Here is an 18146-nt window from a genome sequence, read left to right as displayed (position 1 = left end):
AATAAAAACAAAAATAAACAAATGGGACCTAATGAAACTTAAAAGCTTTTGCACAGCAAAGGAAACCATAAACAAGATGAAAAGACCATCCTCAGAATGAGAGAAAATGTTTATGTTTAGTTTTTTAACTTAATTTTGGGAGGATAAATTTTATCCCTGTTATATCATCTTGGCCAGAGGGTCTCATCTATAATACCTTTGTTTAAAAATGATTACTAATTTTATAGAAAACATACTTTTCTTTGTTTTGTTGTTTACTGTTCAATATTATCTATAAGAGATATTTGTGTACCTACCATGCCTTATCTTTTAAAAGTTTTATTTGGGCTTTCATATTTAAATGTGTAATAAAAATGAAATAGAAATTTGTTGATATCTGACATTATTTCCATTTTAAATGTGTTTGCTTATTCGTTTATATTTTAATTATTACTCTTATAAATTGTAAATATCATAAAATTTATAATTTTACACATTCTAAGTGTACAATTCAATGATAGTAAGTATATTCAGAGTATTGTGCAACCATCACCACTCTCTATTTTGAGATGTTTTACATCATCCCTAACAGAAACTCTGTACACATTAAGTAATAACTCATCATTGTTCCATACCCTCAGCTCCTGGTAACATTTACTCTAGTTTAAATCTCTGTGAATTTGTCTCTTATATTCCAAATACATGGAATCACACATTATTTGTCCTTCCTTAATTAATTATGGTAGTTTGTGTATTTCTAGGAATCTGTCCATTTCTTCTAGATTATCCGATTTGTTAGTGTACAGTTATTCCTGCAACTGTTTTATAAAGTTTTTATTCATGTAAGGTCAGTAGTAATGTCTCTCCTTACACTTCTCAGTTTAGTAATTTTATGGGGTTTTTTCCTAGTGAATCTAGCTAAAAGTTTGTCAATATTGTTGATCTTTTGAAAGAACCAACTTCTGGTTTCATTGATTCCTTCTTTTATTTTCTATTTTGTGTAATTTTTTATTTTTCCTTCCTTCTTCTAGCTTTTGTTTTAGTTTAATTTACTGTTTCTAGTTTTTTAAAGTATACAGTTAGACTATAATTTGAGATCTTTTTAAGGTATGTGCTTACAGCTATAAATTTCCCTCTTATAACTTATATAACTGCATCATATAAGTTGTGGTATTGTTTATTTGTTTTTTTTCCTTTCATTTATCTTAAGGCATTTTATAATTTCCCTTGCAATTTCTATTTTGGCTCAATAGTAGTTGTGGAATGAGCTGAATTTCCACATATTTGATAATTTTCCAGTTTTCCTTCTGCTACTGATATCTAATTTCATTCCATTATGATCAAAAAAGATATTTCATATGATTTTAATCTTTTAAAATATATTAAGCCTTATTTTGTGGCCTAAAATGTGGTCAACTGTAGAGAATTTTTAATGTCTGCTTAAGAAGAATGCATATTCTGCAGTTCATTTTTTTGTTTTTGTTTTTGTTTTTGTTTTTGTTTTGTTTGCGGTATGTGGGCCTCTCACTGTTGTGGCCTCTCCCGTTGCAGAGCACAGGCTCCGGACGCGCCGGCTCAGCGGCCATGGCTCACCGGCCCAGCCGCTCCGCGGCATGTGGGATCCTCCCGGACCGGGGCACGAACCCGTGTCCCCTGCATTGGCAGGCGGACTCTCAACAACTGCGCCACCAGGGAAGCCCCTGCAGTTCTTGACTGGAGACTTTTTATATGTCTATTATTTCTAATTGGTTTATAACATTGTTTACCTCCTCTATTTACTTATTGACTTTCTGTCTGATTGTTCTATTCATTATTTAAAGTGAGGTATTGAAGACTCCAACTGTTATCGTACAATTGTTTATTTCTCCTTTCAATTCTGTTATATATTTTGGGGTTCTTTAGTTAGGTGTGTGTATTTTTATAATTATTTCCTGGTTTGAAACTTCAATCAATATATAATGCCCTTCTTGGTTTCCTGTAAACGGTTTTTTACTTGCAGTCTCTTTTTCTGACAATAATATAGCCACACTCCAATTCTATTTATGTTACTGTTTACATGAATTATCTTTTCCCATCCTTTTGCTTCCTTATTTTGTTGTCTGGCCTTTTCCATGCCTATAACACTTCAAAGATGTTACACTTTGTGTATTTTTTCAGCCATTTTTGTCCTTATACCTAAAGTCAGTCTCTTGTAGACAGTATAAGGATGGATTTTGTTTTTTATTCACTCTGCCAATTTCTGCCTTAAAAAGTTAATTTTAGGGCCTCCCTGGTGGCGCAGTGGTTGGGGGTCCGCCTGCCGATGCAGGGGATGCGGGTTCGTGCCCCGGTCCGGGAGGATCCCATGTGCCGTGGGGCGGCTGGGCCCATGAGCCGTGGCCGCTGGGCCTGCGCGTCCGGAGCCTGTGCTCCGCGGCGGGAGGGGCCACAGTGGTGAGAGGCCCGCGTACCGCAGGGAAAAAAAAAAAAAAAAGTTAATTTTAATCCATTTACATTTAAAGTAATTAGTGATGAGGAAGAAATTATTTCTGCTGTTTAGCTATTAGTGTTCTGTGTCTAATTTATATTTTATTCCTTGATCTTGCCATTATTGGCTTTAGTGCAGCATTTTGATTTCCTTCTTCTTTCCTTTTCTATATATTTATTATTTATTTCTTGGAGATTACATTGGGGGATCAAAACTAACATTTTAAATTCAGAGGAACCTAGTTTGAATAATATCAATTTAGTTTCAATAGTATGCAAACACTCTGTCCCTATACATTTTTCCCATGTATATTATTATTGTCAGTCTTCTTGTGTCCTTATACCTAAAGTCATATTACATCTTCATACATTGTGTACCCATTAACATAGATTTATAATTACTATTTTATGCATTTCCCTTTTAAATCATATAGAAAAGAAGTTATAAACCAAAGGTACATTGATATTGGCTTTTCTCTTGCCTATAGTTAACTTTACCAGTGTTCTTTATTTCTTCAGCTAACTAATATTACTGTTTCATGTTATTTTCATTTTATGGTAAAGGACTCCTTTTAATATTTCTTGAAAATTCTGCATAATTTCTTCAAATTTGCTGAACTTTCCTTCTACCTGCCGAAAACTGCTGTTGAACAAATTTAGTGATTTGTTCATTTAATCTATAGTACATTTCACCTTCAGAATATCTGTTTTGTTTCTTTTTTATAATTTCTATCTCTTTATTGATAGTTTCATATTTTTCATGCATCATTCATTTATTGTTTGCTATAGGTTTTTAAAATATATTTACTTTATCAAGTTTGTTTCTATGCTAATTTTCTAAAAGTTTTCAATTTATTTTTAATCAAGAATGTCTTCTGGAGTTTATCATTTTATCTAATTAAGATAATTGATTTTAATCTGTTAATGTGGTGGATTACAACATCAAATGATCTTTTCATGTTTAGTTAATTCAGCATTCTTAGGATAAGGCAATGTTAGCCATATGTATTACACAAACATACACATACTCAAATGTTTGGGTATATTTACAAAGATATCCTACTAAATTTGTTTTAAAAAATATTTACACTTATACAATATAGAATTTAAGCTCCTTAAGTGTGGATTATTTTGCATATCTGATATACTATTGTATTTCTAACACTAGGAAAAAAGCTTAACACCTAACAGATGTTCTATATATTTGGGTTTTTTTGTTGTTTGTTTGTTTATTTGTTTGTGTGGCACGTGGGCCTCTCACTGCTGTGGCCCTACCCGTTGCAGAGCACAGGCTCCGGACGCACAGGCTCAATGGCCATGGCTCACAGGTCTAGCTGCTCTGTGGCATGTGGGATCATTCCAGACCGGGGTATGAACCCGTGTCCCCTGCACTGGCAGGCAGACTCCCAAAAACTGCACCACAAGGAAAGCCCCTATACATTTGTTTTAAAAACATAAAAGAATTAAATGAATAAATGAACTTGATATAAATTTTATTTCTTTGAATTTCCATGTCAGGTTCAGTGCCAATGTTACAGTTGCCAAAGAAAGAATTAATGAACTTGAATATTGGTCAATATAAATTTCAAAAATTTAAAATCAAAATGAAAATATAGAGCAAAAACCATAAAAGAATATCCAAAATCTGTATGAGCACGTTCAATACACTAAAGTATATGAAATTACTATCCCAAAAGAAGAAAAAGAAAAAATGAGATGAAATAAATATTTGAAGCAATAATGATTTTGACAAAACCAAAACACCTAAGTGTGTCATAGTCAACCTGTTGAAAACCAAAGACAATAAGATAAATTTAAAGACCACTAGAAAAGAAGACACAGTACCCACAACAGAACAAAAAGGAGTAATATATAATAGTTCTTGTCAGAAACCATGCAAGTAAGAAGATGCTAGATTAAATATATTTAAAGTGTTGTTTGGAAAATTATCCAAATTCTATACTCAACAATACTCTCCAAAATTAAGGTAATATAAAGACTATTTTAGACAAGCATTGAGTAAAACAATACCAAAGACTTAATATACAAGAAATAATAAAGGACAATTTCCAACCTGTAGGAATATATATATGTAGGTAAAAAACTTGAATCTACACAAAGAAATAAAAGTACTGGAAATTGAATATATAAATATAAAATAAAATATTTTCTTTTCTTGTGTTTAATTGCTTAGAAAGTAACAAACCATTTAAATCAGACATAGTTGCAATGTATTATGCATTCAGGGTATATGTAAAAGTAAAACATAAAACAAACACAAGGAATGGGAGAGCAAAATTGGGAGTCTAGATTTATAATGTCCTTACAATAAACATAAGATAGCATGATAATTTAGAAAACTAGACTTATAGGGCAACTGCTACAATATATTTTTTAAAGGTATAAATAATAAATCCATAGAGGAGAAAAGTAAAGTAAAGCATACCAAAATTTGTAAGTTGTGGTTAAAGAAGTGGTTGGGGGAAATTTTATAGCATTTAATGCCTAAATTAGAAACTGAAAATCCTAATATTAGCAATCTAAGCTTCTGAATTAAGAAACTAGAGAAATTAAATGAAAAGTAAGAAGGAAAAGTTATAGTAAATCTTAAAGCAGAAATAAATGAAAAATGAAAATAAAAGAAAATAGAGACAATAAATTAACCCAAAGCCTCATTCTTTAAAAAGACTCAATAGCCTAGAAGAAATGAGCAAATTCTTCAAAATATACAATTTTCCAACAATGAACCAGGAAGAAATAGAAAATATGAACAAACCAATTACCAGTAATGAAACTGAATCAGTAATTTTAAAATTCCCAACAAACTAAAGTCCAGGACCAGGTGTCTTCACAGGTGAATTCTACAAAGCATTAAGAGAATAGTTGACACCAAAACTTCACAAACTAGTTCAAAAATTTTCAGGGGAATAAACACTTCTGAACTCACTCTATGAGGCCAGCATCACCCAGATACCAAAACAGACAAAGATATCACAGAAAAGAAAAAATACAGGCCAATAATAATGATGAACATAGATGTAAAAATCCTCAACAAAACATTAGCAAACTGAATCCAACAATACATTAAAAAGATTATACACCATGATCAAGTAGAATTTATCCCAGAGATGGAAGAATTTTTCAATATCTGCAAATCAATCAATGTGATACACCATATTAACAACTTGAAGAATAAAAACCATATGATCCTCTCAATAGATGCAGAAAAAGCTTTTAACAAAATTCAACAGCCATTTATGATAAAAGAAAAAAATCTGCAGAAAGTTGGCATAGAGGGGACATACCTCAACATAATAAAGACTATGTATAAAAAAACCCAGCTGACATCATAATTAATGGTGAAAAGTTGAAAGCATTTCCTCTAGGATCAGGAACAAGGCAAAGATGCTCTTTCTCACCACTTATTCAACATAGTGTTGAAAATCCTAGATACAGCAATCAGACAAGAAAAAGAAATAAAAGGAATCCAAATTGGAAAAGAAGAATTAAAACTGTCACTGTTTCCAGGTGACATACTATAAACAGAAAATCCTAAAGACCCCACCAGAAAACTATTAGAACTCATCAATGAACTTGGTAAAGTTGCAGGATACAAAATGAATACACAGAAATTTGTTGCATATCTATACATTAACAAAGAACTATCAGAAAGAGAAATTAAGGAAACAATCTCATTTACCATTGTATCAAAAAGAATAAAATACCTAGGAATCAATCTACCTAATGAAGTAAAAGACCAGTGCTTGGAAAACTATAATACACTGATGAAAGAAGTTGAATACAACACAAACAGACAGAAAGATATGCTGTGTTCTTGGATTGCAAGAATTAATATTGTGAAAATGATCATACTACCCGAGGCAATCTATTGTTTCAATGCAATCCCTATCAAAATGCCAATGGCATTTTTCACATAACTAGAAAAAATAATATAAAAACTTGTATGGAAACACAAAAGACTTCAAATAGCCAAAACGGTCTTGAGAAAGAAATTCACAAATTTCTAGTCAGACTGACCAAAGGAAAAAGAGAGTGGTCACAAAATAACTAATATTAGGAAGGGAAAAAAGAGTAATTAATACTTAACCCACAGACATTTATAAAAATTAAACAGTTTGTTATAAATATAGCAAAATATTTGCAGAATTTATAGACAGATAAATACAAAACATTGAAAACTAATTAGAGAATATCTAAATAAACTGAATGATACATCATTCATGTAGCTGTAATTCATGGACTGGAACACTCAATATTATTATGTTACTTCTCTCTTATTTGATTTATATATTCAATATAATCCCAGTCAAAATTTCTGCAAGATTTTTGTAGATAGGGAAAAGTAGATTCAAAAATGCATGTATAAATGAAAAGGAACTTGAATAGCTAAAGAATTTTGAAGAGAAGAAGCAAAGTTAGAGGATTCACATAAGCTGATTTCAAGACTTACTACAAAGTTGCATTAATCAATACGGTGTGGTATTGACAAAAGGATAGATACATAAATGAAACAGAATAGAGAACCAGAAATAGATCCACACACACAGTAAACTAATTTTCACAAAAATCCAAAGGCAACTAGATGGAGAAAGGGTAGCATTTTCAATAAATTATACTAAAAAATGGCTATTGATATGCCAAAAATATAGCTTATAAATCCAAAATCATACCAAACAAAATAAATAAAAATTCAGAAGTCCACACCATTAAATATAATATAGAAGCCCTCAAAAGAGACAGCCTTAAAAATAGCCAGTGGTAAAGTGTAGAGAACACTGAAAACAATGATAATTAAACTAAGAGTTGGACTTTCAAGAGAAACAAAAGAAGTTGGTAGACTTTGGGAATTTTTTCAGTTACTGAGGAGAATATAACTGTCAACCTAGAATATATATATAAATAGACTATGTTTTAAGCACCAGGGAGAAATAAAGACATTTTTATATGAACAAACTTAAGAAGGAAATTATAAAGGATATACTTTGCACTGAAAGGAATTAATTCTACATGGAAAGTCAAGAGTTAAAAAAGGAATGATCAGAAAAAATAATTAATTAATTAATTAATTAATTAAAATTCAGGTATAAGTATATGTGAAACAAATATTGGCCAGACCAAAAATAATAATGATTCTATACAAAATAAAATTATATATATTTAATTACAGTACTTAGATTATATGTGTTGAGAGTGCAGTGATAAAGTCCTAAAGTCCTTGTATTTTTAAAGAAGAAGAAGGTAATATCTGTTAGCTTTAGACTCTAAGTTAAAGAACTTTTAAAATTTTCACCACCAACATTTAATAAATATAATTATAACACATAATTTTCAAAATTTTGGAGCCAAATAATCAATTTTTAAAAATTAAAAAACTAGCAACGAGAGATAGTAATATAGAAATTATGAGATAAATGGAGAATACAAATAAATGGTAAATATACAAAAAGCCTTTTTTCAAAGTAGACTAAATGTTTTACAGTTTGAAATGAAATGAAGATCAATTTAAATGCCATTTAAAAAATACATTCACAAATCACCAGGGGAAAGAGGGAGAGAAAATTAAAAGAGGGGGAAGAAAGTGTGACAATACTATCAGGCAATATTCATGTATAGGCACAGAGGTAAAAGAATTCATACATAATGGAAATATCATCAATTCACCAAGTAAGAAAAAGTTTCTAAACATATATAAATGTAGTAACTGAGTCAAAACATATTAATAAAAGAATTAGAAAAAATTTTAAAAGTTTACCATAATGGCAGGAGATTTTAATACAATACTTTCAGTAATTAATAGATCAATCAGAAAGGATGTAGAGGATTTGAACTACACATTAGCAAGATTGATCTAATCGGCAGATATAGAACAGCACACCCAATAACCACAGAAAACACACACTTCTCAAGTATATATGGAACATTTATAAACAATAAACATAGACTTGGCTGTGAAGCAAGTTTCAACAAATTTAGAATAATTGATATAATAAAAATTATGTTCATTGCCACAGTGCACTTAACTTAGAAATCAATTACAAAAAGCGAAACAGAAAAATCACATATATTTACAAATTAAGAAGCATGTTTAAAATAACTCAGAGGTCCAAAAGGGGTAATAATGAAGACTGCAAATGTTTATAACTTATCCGTATCCTAAAATTATAAGACAGAAATTACAAATTAGTACTTATGTGAAAATGCACAGCCCTAAATGTTTATTTTTAAAATAAGACTAAAACAATAAGATAAGCATGAATGTTAAAAGAAAGAAAAAGAACTCTAAAGAGAGTAGAAAGATGTAATTTTTTAAAAAGAAATTAATTAAATGGAAAACAATGATGTAGTAGACACTATCCAAAAAAAAAAAAAAAAACTCCTCTGTGCGTGTGTGTGTTTGTGTGTTTCTGTGTGTTTTAAAAGACAGCAAAATAGTCATGTCTGATGAGAACAATGCAAAATACTTGAATAACAGGCACTGGTAGTATTTAAAAAGGAATAAAATAATGTAATGAATAACATTATTTCAATAAACTTGAAAATGGACACATTTTCAGAGAAAAAATCAAAACTAACTCAGAAAAGAAAAACAAAAAGGAAACAACTATCCAATAACCACTGAATAAAATAAATCAACAGATAAAAATCTTCCTATAAAGAAACATCAGGCCTAGATGGTTTACTAAGAAAAAAACTATTTCAGAGTAGGGAAAAACAGGTACAAATTTATTATATTTATTTTTTCTTGAAATAATTTTAGACTTACAGACTTGTAAAGATAGTACACAAAGTTCCCACATGCCCTCCACTCAGCTTGCAAAAAGGTTAACATCTTACCTAACCAATATATATTTATTAAATCTAAGAAATTAGCATTTATAAAGTTGTATTAACTAAACCACAGACTTTATTCAGATTTCACAAGTTTATACACTAATATCCTTTTTCTGATTTAGGATATCATACAGGATACCACGTTGTATTTAATGATTATATCTTGTTAGTAACCTCTGGTTTGACAGTTTACTTTTCCTTGCTTTTCATGACCTTGACACTTGCAGAATATCTCTCACTTTTAGTCTGTATGATGTTTCTCATAGTTTATGCAATACCACAGAGGTGAAATGCCCTCCTTATCATATCAGAGGGGACATGATATGAACATGACATTATTCATGATGTTAAATTTTATCACTTGATTAAGGTGGTGTCTGCCACTGTGAAATTCTCTACTGTAAAGTTACACTGTTTCTTTTTCCAAATGTTCATTAAAAGCAAGTCACTAAGTCCCGCCAACACATTGGGAAAGAGGGAAATTAAACTCCATCTGCTAGGGGTAGGATATTCAATAATTTGTGGACAGAGGTTAAAACCACCACTGTAATCAATAAATATTGGGGAAGCTTTTCTTGAGGCTATAAAACTCTCCTGTTTTTCCTTTAAATTGCACCCATTATTTTGGCAGTAGATTTTCTCTGCTGCAATGATTATTGTGGTACTCAAATGGTGATTTTCTATTTTCTTCATTCCTATAAGGTATTATCTAAGGAACATTTATCCATTTTATTTCCTGTATGTACATTTCCAATTTTATATATACATATATATGCTCTAATGATTTCTGCTTAGGCTTTGGCAGCTTTTTGAGTTTGGCTCCTGTGTCCATTTGACATGCTCCCATTTTTTCTTATTTCTCATTTACTTACTATCATTACAAGACTCCAGACACATTTGTACTTCCCCTGGTCCAGACCTAGAATCAGTCATTTCTCCAAGGAGAAAGTTATTAGAAGCCAATAAAAGGGTGCTAAGATGCTCAATGCTAGTGTATCACTGCTTCTAGGAAATAAATATATATATTATACTAACCTATATATAGACACATCTCTATATTTTGGAATGTATCTTTCTATGTATGTATCTGCCTTTGTGTGTGTAATCTTGTGAGAAACAGAGTTATCAACTAGAGTACAGGGTTTATGTACAGTTTTTCTCTTTAGCCTTACAGTATTTAGCAAATCTTTGTTTTTCAAAGTTACTTAGGTCAGTTCTCTACCTACTTCCTTGAGTTATGTTATGCTTATACATTTGTAATACAGTTACATTAATTTGTTACAGTCCACATTTCATCCTAGGATCACTGGACAACCCAGACCATTTTATTTCAACTTTCATAAAGTTCAGTCTTTGACGTATACAGTTCTATGGATTTTGACAAATGGTTGGAGTCATATAGCTGCCACCAGAGTGCCATATATATATATATATATATATATATATATAGAGAGAGAGAGAGAGAGAGAGAGAGAGAGAGAGAGAGAGACAGAGAGAGACAGAGAGAGTTTCATCACCTTAAAATATCTTATATAGACTCTTTTTAAATTTTTTTAAATTTATTTATTTATTTGGTCACACCATGCAACTTGCAGCATCTTAGTCCCCTGACTAAGGATCAAACCAGGGCCTCGGCAGTGAGAGCAGCAAGTACTAACCACTGAACCACCAGGGAATTCTCCTAGCCTCTTTTTTTTTTAAAGTCAATCTCTTCTCCACCAACCACTGACAACAACTGATCTATTTTCTAGCCCTATAGTTTTGCCTTTTGCCAGAATATCATATAAGCTGAATCATGAAATATGGATCCTATGCCCTTATCGTATTTCACCTAACAAATCTCATTTAAAATGCATCCATATTTTTGCATAAATCAAGTTTGTCCTGTTTAATTGCTGAATTGTATTCAGATTTATGGATGTAATGCATTTATTTAAATCTTCGTCTGTTGAAGGACATCTGGATTGTTTCCAGTTTTTGGAGATTATGAATAAAGTTGTTACAACATACAGGTTTTTGTATGAACATAACTTTTCAATTCACTTTGATAAATATCTAGAAATGTGTTGACTAGTTCACATGGTAAGTGTATGTTTAACTATATAAGCAACTACCAAATTGTCATCAGCAATTGAATGAGAGTTTTACTGCCCGAGAATTTGGTACATCTGTCTTTTTCATTACAATTGATCTAATAGGTGTTTAGTATTATGTCATTGTAGTTATAGATTGTGTTTCTTTAATGACTAACAATGCTGAGCATCTTTTAATAAGCTTCTTTGCCATATGTATATCTTTTTGGTGAAATGCCTGTTCAGATATTTTGCCCAATTTTTTATTGGATTGTTTATACTTTTATTTTTTGAGCTTCAAGTGTTCTTTATGTGTTCTTGATTCAAGTTCTTTTTCATAAATATGCTTTAAAATTATATTCTGCCAGTCTTTGGTTTGTCTTTTCATTCTCTTAACAGTATATTTCTCAAAGCAACATTTTTAATTTAGACATTTTGGTGTCATATCTACAAACTCATCACCAAACCCAAGGTTACATAAATTCTCCTGTTTTCATCTAGAACCATTATGGATTTATAATTTATACTTATGTCTCGGACCTATTGGATTTGTGTGTGTGTGTGTGTGTGTGTTTGTATAAGATATGTGATAAGGTTACTTTATTTTCTATGAATGTGTGGTTGTTACAACACCATTTATTGCAAGGACTATATTTTTTCACTGAAATACCTTTGAACATGTGTCAAAAATGGTCTTTTATGGCTTTCTATTCTGTTCTATTGATCTGTGTCTATCCTTTCAACAAAACCATAATGTCTTAATAATTTGGTTTTTCCTTATGTTCTGATCAACTATGGCCTTACTGATTTTCTACTTACTGTTAACATGAGTTACCGAGAGAGAAGTTTTGGAGCTTCAAACTAAAATAGTGGATTTGTTTATATCTCTTCTCAGATCTTCATGCAGTTTGAAGCAAAACTGGTTGTGCTGATTGTAGGACTGTTATATGTTATTGGAAAATTCACCTCCTTACCATTAGAGAATATCACTCTTTAACTCATAATATTCCTTGTTCTGAAGTTTACTTTATGTGAAATTAATAAAAATTGTTTTAGTGTTTTTTTTTTTTTTTTTTCTTTTTGCGGTATGCGGGCCTCTCACTGTTGTGGCCCCTCCCGTTGCGGAGCACAGGCTCCGGACGCGCAGGCCCAGCGGCCATGGCTCACGGGCCCAGCTGCTCTGTGGCATATGGGATCCTCCCAGACCGGGGCACGAACCCGTATCCCCTGCATCGGCAGGCGGACTCTCAACCACTGCGCCACCAGGGAGGCCCTGTTTTAGTGTTTTAATGGTATGTTCATCCCCAATTTTCAAACTATTAAATGCATTTACATTTAAATTTGACTCCTTGTGAACAGTATATTTTTGACTCACCTTTTCATCCAGTCTAAAAATCTGCATTGTAACTGGTGTGTTTAAAATATATTTAAGGCCTTATTGATATGGTTAGGTTAACATTGGTAATTTTTTGCTGCTTTCTACTTTTAAAAGTTATTAGTTGTTTTCTGAATAATTATTTTTTTCTGGGTTTAATTGAATTTTTAAAAATTATTCCATTATCTCCTCTATTGATATATTATTTATATATCTTATTTTAAAGATATTTTAGTTGTTATTTTAGGACTAAAAATATGTATTTTAAAATTATATAAGTCTACTTTCAAAGAATAATAAGCTGCTTCACATCTTCTGCGAAGAACTTGTAACCAGATATCCACAATCCTCTTTCCCAACCCTTGTGTCATATTACTTTTAAGTATGCTAGGAACACACAGTAAACTGTTAATATTATTCTTTAAATGCTCAGTTATCTTTCAGAGAAATATAAATAACAAAAATGGTTTACTTTATCTTGCTTGATTTCACATTGACATTTAAATTTCTTTACATAAATACAAGTTTCTAGAATAACAGTGTCCTTCTGACTGAAGAACTTTGTTAATAGTTTTCATACGGTAAGTGAAAGTGAAATGGCTATTGCTTCCTTCAGTTCCTTCCCTCCAAAAGTATTTACTTCTGTTTCACTTTTTGTTAGGTACAGATTTCTAGGTAGATGTCTTTGTTTCCTCTCTGTTTTTTTTTTAAGATGTCAATCTCTTGTCTTCTTACTTGCATGGTTTCTAATAAAAAATCTGCTGTGATTTGTGTCTTTGTTTCTCTCTATGTAATGTGTTTTGTTTTCTTTTTGTTTTCTTAATCAAGGAGGCTTAAAGGTTATCTCTTTCATTTTCAGCAGTTTAAATATGATATACCTAAAAATTCTGGTATTTTTCTTTTCTCCTATTTATCCTGCTTTATGGCCTCTGAGCCTCTGTGACCTGTAATTTAGTATCTGTCATTAATATTGGAAATTTTTCAGTCATAATTTCTTCAAATATTGTCTACCCTCTTGTTTCTTTTCTGAATGGATTCCAATTATGTATAATTTAGATAGATTAAAGTTGTCCCAGATATCTTGGATGTTCTATTCTTTTAAAGTCACTCAATTCTTCTTGCAATTAAATTTTTGTAATTTCTCTTGATCTATTTTCAAGTTTACTGATTTTTTTTAACTTTAATGTCCAGATAAGCTCATCAAAGTTACTCTTCATATTTTCATTCTTTAATGTCTAACATTTTTGTTTAATTATTTATTATAGTTTCCATCTATTTTGCTGAAATTACCTCTTTGAACTTTTATATTATGTACTTTTTCCATAATATTAGTGTTTTTGAGATACTAACTTATCAACTATCTTAAACATCCTATCTTATAATTCCAACATCTGTGTCATATCTGAGTCTGGTTTTAGTGACTGCTTTGTCTCTTCAGACCATTTTTATTATTTATTTTTTGTAAGTGTCCTAATTTATTGATAACTGAGCATATTGTATAGGACAGTGGATACCGAAGTAATTATTTTTAATGCTTGAAAATGAATTCATTTATCTTCTGCCTGGTCTATTCATGTTATTTTAGTCTGGAATTAGTCTGGGTTTGTTGTTAGCTGTTGCTATGGTTACTGACAGTTCACCAGCAATCTAAAGTTCTCTAGGGATACCTCATTTTTATGGTGTCAGCAAAAAATGTCTCCTTTTCTTTATGTTTAAACATCATTTGATTTAGGATAATATTATTTATCTTTAGATCTTCCCTTTTCACTGCTCCTCACAGAATTTCATTCACTTGTATCTCTCCCAGTTGAGTATCTGGGTTTTTTTGCTCAATATTTCTTAATATTTTATTTCCAGAAATTCCATTTTGTCCTTTTTCAAACCTGTCATTTTGTTATAATATTTTTAATTCTACTCATTTTCCAAAATATTCACTTATTTATATGATCATATTATTCTCATTTTCTATTAGGTATAATTACAGTATCTCAGATCTTTGAATGTCTTGGTCTAACGTGTGTCTTTTCTGCTCTCACTCATGATGTCTTTTTTTCTAATTTTCTTTTTTGCTATTTCATATTAATTTGAGATAATATGGAAATTCTTTGAGACCTGGGTTGATATGGGGCTCCTCTAGATAGAACTTTTCTTTTTTTTTTCATTCTGTTGAGAACCTGGTATTTCTACCAAATCAGAATATTTTTATATTCTTGGTCTAGGTTTTATTTGCTTGTCTACTTTACAGTAACAAAAGTGTTTTGCATTTGGACTGAAACTTTCATAAAGATTAGATTTTGGTTAATAATTCTCCTAAAATGATTGTCCCAACTCAATGGTAATTTTAGATTGGCAATATTCTTTTCATAAAGCAATCAGATAAATTCCCAATCATGTAAATTTTGACACTTTCTTTCCAATATTATACATTTTTTTCTGTTTGTTCTTCTAATGCTTTTACAAATTTGTTGACTTCACATATGATGCTGAATAGAAGCATTCCTTTCCTTGTTCCTGAATTTAATGTCTGAAATGAGACTTCAATATTTATATTCTTTTTCTATTTCAGGGAGATACTTTCTATCTGATTTAAAGATGTATTCCATTTCTACTTTACTGAGGCTTTTCATTAAGTAAAAAAAATTTTACTGAATTGTTTGCTGTTCCATTTGTGATAACAAAGTCATTAAAGTTCAAAATGAGCAATGCAGATTTTCTTAATTTTTAAATCTCTGAACAGTTATGTATGACAGCAGTTATTTGCTCCTTCAAGCCTGGTAAAATTTAGTTTGAAAATTATCTAAGTATTTTGTATTTTGGAGAGAGGATTTAGACTATATATTAAATAGCTCTAAATGTTTTTATTTTATTCAATCTTCTTAAGTTACTTTTATTTTCCATGAAAGTATTCATTTCATCTAAGATTTTATATAAAATGATTAAAAATTGGTCATCTGCACATCTGCAATTGTGTTCCATTTTAATATTTAAATTTATTATTTTAAATTTTTTTCATGAACTTAAATGCACTTGTTAACATAGTATGTTATATAAATATGTATATATATTTAAATAGACTTCATTTTTTAGAGCAGTTTTAGGTTTATGGAAAAATTGAATGAAGGGTCCACAGATTCTCCATTTACCCCTGACACCCACACATACATAGCCTCCCCCATTATCAACATCTTTCATCAAAGTGGTACATTTGTTTCAATCAATGAACCTACATTGACACATCATTATCACTCAGAGTCCATAGCTTACATTAGGATTCACTCTTGGTGTTGTACATCCTATGGGTTTAGACAAACTTTATTGGAGGATAGTTGACTTACAATGTGTTAGTGTCAGGTGTACAGCATAGTGATTCAGATATATATATATATATATATATATATATATATATATATATATATATATATATATTCATTCTTTTTCTGATTCTTATTTATTTATGACCTTTCCCTGATTTTTGTAGTCTTAACAGAGGTATTCTTTCTCAAAACAGGATTTTTTTAATAAACAGACTTTATTTTTTAAAGCAATTTTAGATTTACAGAAAAATTTATCAGAAAATACAAAGTGCTCTCCCTTTCCTCTCATCCAAGTTCCCATATTACTAACTCATGTTAGTATGGTACATTTGTTATAATTGATGAATACATATTGGTATATTATACATTATTGTTACCTAATGTCCATAGGTTCACTTTCACTCCTTTGTTGTACAATTCTAAGGGTTTTGACCAAAGTTTAATGTCATATACTTGCCAATGTATATGCATCATATCAATATATGTGACAATTATAATGTCGTATCCATCATTGCAATGTCATACAGAATACTTTCACTGCCACAAAATCCCCTGCACTCCTCCTATTTATTCATCCTTTCCTCCCTCATATTTCTGGCAGCCACTGATATTTTTACTGTCTCTGTAGGTTTGCCTTTTCTTCAGTGTCATGTATCTGGAATCATAGAGCATGTAGCCTTTTCAGACTGGTTTCTTTAACTTAACAATATGCATTTAACTTTCCTCTGTGTCCTTTTGTAGCTTGAGAGCTCATTTCCTTTTATCACTGAATAATATTCCACTGTGGAACTGTGATAAGGTCTCCTGTATATCTACAATCAGAGGAAGAAAGTAAAAGCCAGAGCTGAAGCTGGTATAAATAAGTATGATGTGTATGGGGGTAAAGATTTTGTGTGGGGGGAAGGAGGGAATGCCTGGAAATTAGATAGAAAAGAGAGATTCTTTCTTGTCTAAGATTTTGTGGGATAGACTACCAAGCATTTTTGTTTCCAAAACTTTTCTTTTGATCACTCTCTATTCAAAGGCACCAGATCCTTATATACATCTATCTTTATTTCTATATCTATCTATCTATCTTTCTATCCACTCATCTTCCTAACCCAAAATTTCTCTTCCCATAAAGAAGAAAATTGCTATAAAATTGCCTTTTACCATGAGAAGTATCAAGTCTTTTGCTCATCTCTACTGTCTGATCTCCAACTTTCTCACCTTATGTCATGCAGTGAGATGACATGGATGGAAGCTTGACTTTCTCTAAAATGATGTAGACAAGTGTTGAAGCAACAGAAAACAGAACTCAGACAGGTGGACCAGCTTTGACTTTTGATTTACAGTGAGCACCATCATAAATTTTTATAACATGTCACCAGCTTAGGCTTAGTCAATGGTGTTAATCTTGGGTGACAAGTCATGAATGATAAGCAGCTATAACTGAAGTTTCCCCCATCACACATTTGACAGAGCCAGAAATCTTGACCTGAGATAAAATACCAACTGCTTGTTCACTGGCTACTTTAAAGCCAAACCTTGCAGCAAAAAGCATGGAAGAAATGTCAAAAGTTCCTCAATACATATCTCTTTAACACATAATAAAGATTATCTAGCTGTCATTTGGAAGGAACAAAAAGTTAGTATGAATTAATTTTTACTCACAGTACTTCAAAGGGACACTTTCTATTCCACAGTGCAGTGAACTCTAGTCTACAATAGCTCTCCACCAATCTTGTTAACATTAAATGCATGGATAATAAAATTAAACATTGTGTTAATAAGATTTTTGGAGTTCTTCTCCTCTACAGAATCATAAAACAGAGGGACTAAAAAGAACCTTAGATTAATCTAGTCTAAAACCTCATTTAAACATGTGACAACTGGAGTTCAGTAACCCAGAGAAATTTTCCCAAGGGCCACGTTGCTATTAAATAAAAAAGATGGAAGTTCACCTCATATCTCCCAACTGTGAGTCAGGATTCTTTCCATTCATCACACTATCCTTATTTTTTATGATGATTCAACCAGTTAAACAAAATTGTTTTCTTTGTATTATCTTTGGCTACACTTATAAATAAATGGGCAACTTCATGGTGC

The sequence above is a fragment of the Mesoplodon mirus genome (assembly GCF_964341445.2).
Source record: "Mesoplodon mirus genome assembly, chromosome: 13".
In the NCBI taxonomy this organism is placed as follows: domain Eukaryota; kingdom Metazoa; phylum Chordata; class Mammalia; order Artiodactyla; family Ziphiidae; genus Mesoplodon; species Mesoplodon mirus.
Note: the sequence above shows the minus strand (reverse complement) of the source record.